Source organism: Petaurus breviceps, unplaced genomic scaffold (assembly GCF_028583685.1).
Source record: "Petaurus breviceps papuanus isolate PSGF00001 unplaced genomic scaffold, PetGlider_PUasm1.0 555, whole genome shotgun sequence".
NCBI lineage: Eukaryota > Metazoa > Chordata > Mammalia > Diprotodontia > Petauridae > Petaurus > Petaurus breviceps.
In genome coordinates, this window is record NW_027186373.1 from 853,490 (window position 1) to 860,083 (window position 6,594).

Consider the following 6,594-nt stretch of genomic DNA (forward strand, 5'->3'; position numbering starts at 1 on the left):
TGGGGTCAGGGAACACAGACTAGTAGCAAAAGGGGGCTTTCTAAAGATTAGCCAGGAAGGTCTACTATGACACGGAAGGTGGGATGAAAGGAAGGCTTCATCAGAAAGATTTCAGGAGCTGCTTCTAATGAGAACTGGGTGCAGTGAAGCCTGAAATGTGCCAGAGCTGTGTAACAGGAGGCAGGCCTGGGAGAGTGGGGCCACAGACTTCTGTGGCTAATGAAGGCCAGGGACAAATATGATCTGCACATTTTGGTTTTTGTCCTTGTCTTTCCCATTTGTGGTACTTAAAAGGGCTCTGCAGTCTTCATTGGAACTAGCTTTAACTGTCCCAGTGGACTTTCTCTTAAAACTGATTAAGCATTTCTCTCTCATGGAGGGAGATCATTTCACTTTTTAAAATTCAAGACAAGATAGTTCGATCTGAATTACTGAAAATTTCAAACAAGAGCCTATAACCACTTTTTAATTATTTCCATTTTTTTAAGTTGCAGGATCTTTTTTAGGAAGACTACACTGTACTTGCCCAAGTAAATGATGTTAAGAAATACAGTATATACTGTGCTCCCTTGACCTTCCACACAAAGACTCTATCACTTTGAATGCAGGGAGCAGATGCGCAGTGACCCAAAAGTACATCGCATCTGTCACACACCTTGACTGATGGTTGGCAACGATCCCTCAAAAGACAACACAAAGCACTCATGTGGGACCTCAAATGATGCAGTCCAATGGATCTCACCTTCCCAGATTATTATTCAAACAGTTTTCATGGAAGAAGGGGTAGGGACAGGAACAGTGATGTCACCGGCATAGGGAGCTCTCAAGGAGGAATTCTCTCCCAAGGCCTGCCAGCATTTTCTCTGTAACTTATCATCTGGGAGAAGTGACTCATCTGGGGTGCTGCAGCTAGTCTGTGACAGAGGTGGGGCTTCAATCCTTCTGGTGCCAAGGTGAACGTATATGCCACACTATTTTCATGGAAGAAAGTGGATTATTTATGTGGGACTTGAATAGCCAAACATTTTGGCCACTGATTTGTTCTTTCACAGGAAGGGTCTTCTGGAAAATTCTGCCTGTGAAGGTTCTCTCACATATGTCAATAAGAAATCTCTCCAGTATGAATCCTCTGGTGTTTACTACTAATTGTCACAAAATGCTGTAAGATTTTCACTTTATACATATGGCCTCAGTTGGCTTTCAAAACAACCCTTGTGAGGTGTTATGATTAGTCTGACTTTATAGATGAAAAAACTGAAGCTCAGTGACGTCCATGGTCACACAGCTAATGAATGTGTTTACTTCAACAAAAAGAGGCCGTGTGGGTCCTTCCATGTGCAGCCTTGCCCATCTTATGGACTTGAGGACCTTAAGGTTCCAGATATTCAACCCCAGGTATTCTTGATTGGAAGCCCAACACTCTTTTCTCTACCTGATGTCTCTGCAATGAGGTGTGAACAATGATGAAAGCTTTTTCCATCTTCATGGTTTCTCACAAGTACAACTACTTTGATGTGCAATGAGATCTCAGTGGCTACGGAAGGCTTTCAAACTCATTATACTGATAAGATTTCTCTCCAGTATGAATCCTTTGATGTTCAATAAGGTTTGAGCAGTGACTGAAAGCATTCCCACATTCATTACATTTATAAGGTTTTTCTCCAGTATGAATCCTCTGATGTGCAATGAGGTTTGAGCTATGCCTGAAGGCTTTCCTACACTCACTACATTTGTAAGGTTTCTCTCCAGTATGAATCCTCTGGTGTACTAAGGTGTGATCTATGACTAAAGACTTTCCCACATTCATTACATTTATAGGGCTTCTCTCCCATGTGGATCCCTTGGTGATTAGTAAGGTGTGAGTGGTGACTGAACTCTTTCTGACATATGTTACGCTTATAAGGCTTCTCTGCAGTATGAATCCTCTGGTGTTGAATAAGGCTGGATTACTGACTGAACCCTTTCCCACATTCATCACATTGATAAGGCTTCTGTCTAGCATGAGTTCTCTGATACTTAATAAGATTTGAACGATCACTAAAGGCATTTCCCCATTCTTTACATTCACGGTTGTGAATCCTATGATGAATAATAAGGTTGGCATGCCTCTTATACATTTTCCCACATTCATTACACTTAGGAGTTTTCTCTCCTGTATGAATCTGTTGCTGTTTCCAGATTTGCCTCACACGTCTTTCCCGGCTCCCCAGATGCTTCTTTATTGGATTCTCACATTCCACTGTTTCTTTCAAAATCAAGTACCAAAAAGTACACCTTCAGAGTCTTTCTACTGCCACCCTCTGGGATGCTCCTTCAGGAGTGTCCTACTTGGAAGGTGCCTCCTTGGTCTTATACTGAGGCTTCGAGTCTGAAAGAGATTAAAATAAAATAGAAGTATTTCAGAAATTTTCTTTAGTAGGAGAATGGAAACTGCTGAATGAGGTGATGGGCTGGGTGTGAACAGGAATCTCTCAAAAGAGGGCATGCAAGCTCTCCACCAACTATGTGGAAAACTGAGAGAAATGCCAATGATAACAATGAGCCCCAAGGCTCCTCCTCACACCCTTCAGATTGGCAAAGACACTAACACAACAATCAGCTGTTAATGGAGGAGCCATGGAAGGACAGGGACACAGTGGGTGAAGGTAGAAACTGGTCCAGTCATTCTGAAAATTGATCGGGAACTTCAAGGTCCTCAAGGCTGCACAGGGAAGGACCCATATGGCCTCTTTTTGTTGAAGTAAACCACTGGAAACCAAGTACACAGCCATCAATGAGAGGATGGCCAAATAGACGTAGATAAAATGAGACTATTATTGCATCATAAGAAATGAGTCACGTAAGAGACTCAAAGAAATAGGGAAACACTTGCATGAATTGGGGCAGTGTTATGAAAAGAACCAGGGGGTCGACAGTGACCACAGCAGCCATGCAAGTAGAAATAGCTGTAAACACAGGAGAACTGGGATTCCCCAAGCCTGAAGCTTACCCACCACTTGCAGCTCTTCAAAGGGACAGCAGGTGCATCCTCAAGCATCACCAAAGGGTTAGTTTGTTCTGCTTACCTGATCTTTTATTACAAGGAAAGGCTTCCCTTGGGGGAAGAGGATTGAGGAGAGAAGTTAGTGGGCAGTGACTGGTCTGTTTAAGAGAAAAAAGCAGCAATAGAACATTTTTTTAATGCGTGGACAGAAGGGCAGGACACAGATGTTATTCTCCCTTGTTAGCCTACCAAAGATGTGCCACAAAAGCTCATGGTTTCTTATGCAACCCTCCTCACTGTCCTCAAATCATGACAGATTTGTGATGAGGTGCCTGGGCCTGTGTGCTCAGGCCCCAATTTCAAAAGCATCTTTTTCCCTAACCCTCAAGCATAACCCTCGGGGCATTTCTCCCCACCCCCTGCAATATGCCTATCAATCGTTTATGACTAGGCCCCAGCCAAATGTCCTCCTGGTACAGTAACAAGCTGTGCCTGTGAGAATTCCACTGGATTATCTATACTAACTCCCTGGTTCATTGTATACACCCTGAAGTCCTCATCATGTACATCTTGGACTAGAGTTATATATATGTATACTCCCAACATCAATCTTATCAAACACGACATCGATGGGTGGCAGACTGGACATTTCTCGGTCAGGGTTGACCACTAGTTAACTCAATGATGTTTCAAGCCTAAAATCACACCTCTGTGTAGGTCCCTCTCCCCTCCCCCACCTTGGGCTGTTTCCCAGTGAATTCTGGGCAATACACCTGTGTAGTAGATACTAAAAGTGCATGTTCCTCTAAGAGCTGACCATTCCTTAAGCACTCCCTAATCCCACCCTGGCTCACCTAGTTAGCATATTTGGCACATGTTTTACCATAGTTTATCCTATGTAAACTTTAACTGTATCCCTCTAAAGTTGTAGGTTCCCTAAGAACTCTTGCCCACTGTATAGCATAACAATAAATCTTTGCCACCGCGACTTAAAGAATGCTTGAGTCCATGAATTCATTCCAGATGGCTTTCCAGGGACTCTGGTTATTGGAGTCCTTGCCTCCCTGAACTCCATCATTTGGAGATTTATAACAAGGAGGGAAAGGACCAATCCAGCCACACTTATCACACTTCATTTTGGGACAGGGTCACTCAACTGGGAGATGAGAAGAAAGATGGAGTCATGGTTTACTCCCATTAGAGCCAAGCATTTGATAAAATATCTCATGCTGCTCTAATGGGAAAGATAAGGAGACATGGGCTAAATGAGGGGACAGACACCTTTGGAAGTGGCTATATGACTGATTCAATGTCAGAAGGTCTCCAAGGGAGGGCCTCAAGGATCGTGCTAGGTCCTGGCTATTTAGCATTTTTATCAATGATTTGAATAAAGAAATAAATGGCATGCTCATCATATTGACAAGTGATGCTGGATGAGAGGAAGAGCTAACTTACTGGATGGAAGAATATCAGAATTCAAAAGAATATTGATGGGAGAGGATCTTGGTGCACAAACAGTGCTCCCTAAAACCCTAACAGGAGATCCTCAGAGTCAAAGACTTCCATACTAATACTAAGATGTCATTTGCCTGTTAAAATACTCCTCCCTAATCCAGCTGCATGTCTGAGGGGGGATTTTCTTCATATATATTAAGGAAAACAATATACTACAACAGACTGCAGAAGCAGGAAAATCCAGCTGTCTTCTATTATTAAAAAGATTTGCAAAAATACATAATATCAGTGCTACTTTCCTCATTCATCTCTTGTTTGGAGATATAAAGTAATTTTTTGAAATGTTATTTACACTAACATGTAGTGGGTTTATTTTAATTTCTAATAGATTAACACATTTTGAATTTATCCACTATAATTGCTCTTAGGGTGAATGTCAATAGATATAAGCCCTACAAACAAAAGCTTTTGGGGGTCCTCAATAATTGTGGAGACCAAAAAGTTTGAAAACCACTGGGCTTGAGCACTAGGCTGAACTGAGTAAGATAGATCTGAATAGGGGCAAAAGAAAATGTTTACACTTGGGTTCAAAAAAATCACCATCCCCAGTTCAAGACAGGGGAGACCTGGCAAGGCAGCATTTGTCTGCCAATAATAGGCTTTCAGAGGATGGGCAGACAAGGATGAGTGAACAGTGGGACATGGAATTGAGCCACATTAAGAATAAGGAAAAAGTAGGAGACAGTGTCTATCCTCTGCCTTGATCAGATCACAGAATTAGACAAGCCAAAGGAGATTCAAGGAGGGCAACCAGGATGTTTTCAAGGCCTGACTATACCACTTTTACAGCATCTTTTTAAAATTTCACCTCTGCAACATCTATGGTCCATTTCACCTCTGCAGCATCCCCAGTCAATGTCACCTCTGTAGCATCTCTAGTCCATTTCACCTCTGTAGCATCTCTGGTCCCTCTCCAGTGTGAAGTCTCTGATGTACCATAAGGTATGAACAGTCAGTGGTTCCTTACGTTCATAGTGTCTTATTCATCATCTGGCATTGAGTATGCTGTGTCTTCCAGTCAAATAATTATCGCAATTTTCCATAATTATCACGTTCATAGGGTTTCTCTCCAGTGTGAATTCTCTCCAGAAGATGAGGGAGGGATGATGTCTGACTGAAGGTCCTCCCTTGTACATCACATTCATAGAGCTTTTCTCCTCTATGACTTCTTTGACTTATAATAAGGGCTAAAGAATTTCTGAAGGTTTTACTTCATCAAGTACATTTATGGAGTTTCTCTCCAGTGTGAATACTCTGGTGTTGAGTTAAGTGTGTGCTGACTAAACCCTTTTCCACACAACTGGCACAGAGTTTGAATGTTTTTAGGATGCCTAGGGTTTCTCTAGTATGAAGTCCCTGGGGTTTGACAAGGAATGAGCTCCCCTTGAAGGCTCTCCTAAGTTGATTACATTCATAGGGTTTCTCTTTGGTATAAACTCTCTGGTGTTGCTTAAAGTGAATCATTTGGCTGAAAACTTGTTCACAGTCGCTCCTGGATTTGTAAGTTTTCTCTCCTGAATGACTTCTCATGCATACGTGTAATAAGGCATTGGTTCTTACTGAATATTTTCCTACCTCATTACATATGTTGGGTTCCTCCAAAGTATGAGTTCTCTGGTGCTTGATAAAAGATAAGCTAAGGCTAAAGACCTCCCACCACTTCCTAAAGGGTGAGGCTCACCTCTGGTGTGAACACTCTTGGTGTTCAGTTATTATTGGAGTTGTCTTGTTACTGTTTTCTTACCTGGAACCACGCTATCACTTGGATCCAAACAAAAGCCATTCTGCCCAAAGCCTCTCCCCATCCCAGGACTTAAATGCTCTGCCCAACAATGTCTCCTCCAGTGGCTCCCCTTCTCCCAGCTGAAAGAAAGAAAACACACAAATGTTCCCTATGCTGAGATCTGCAGAGCTAAGCATCACCCATCTCCAAGGGACATATGACCTTGGGAGAGACCCCAGCTGCAGAGTCAAGGATTCAGGCCTATCTCTACCACTTACTAGTTTGGGAACCTTCAGAAGTGTCTTTGCCTCTCTCAGACTCAGTTGCCTCATCTGTAAAATGGAGGGATTGATCTTATAGAACCAAACTCTCG

General features: G+C 42.5%; 1 pseudogene; it reads right to left on the minus strand.

Annotated features, from left to right (window-relative positions):
- Positions 1 to 436: 436 nt before the first annotated feature.
- Positions 437 to 6,365, minus strand: LOC138172921 (zinc finger protein 883-like; annotated as a pseudogene).
- Positions 6,366 to 6,594: the final 229 nt, after the last annotated feature.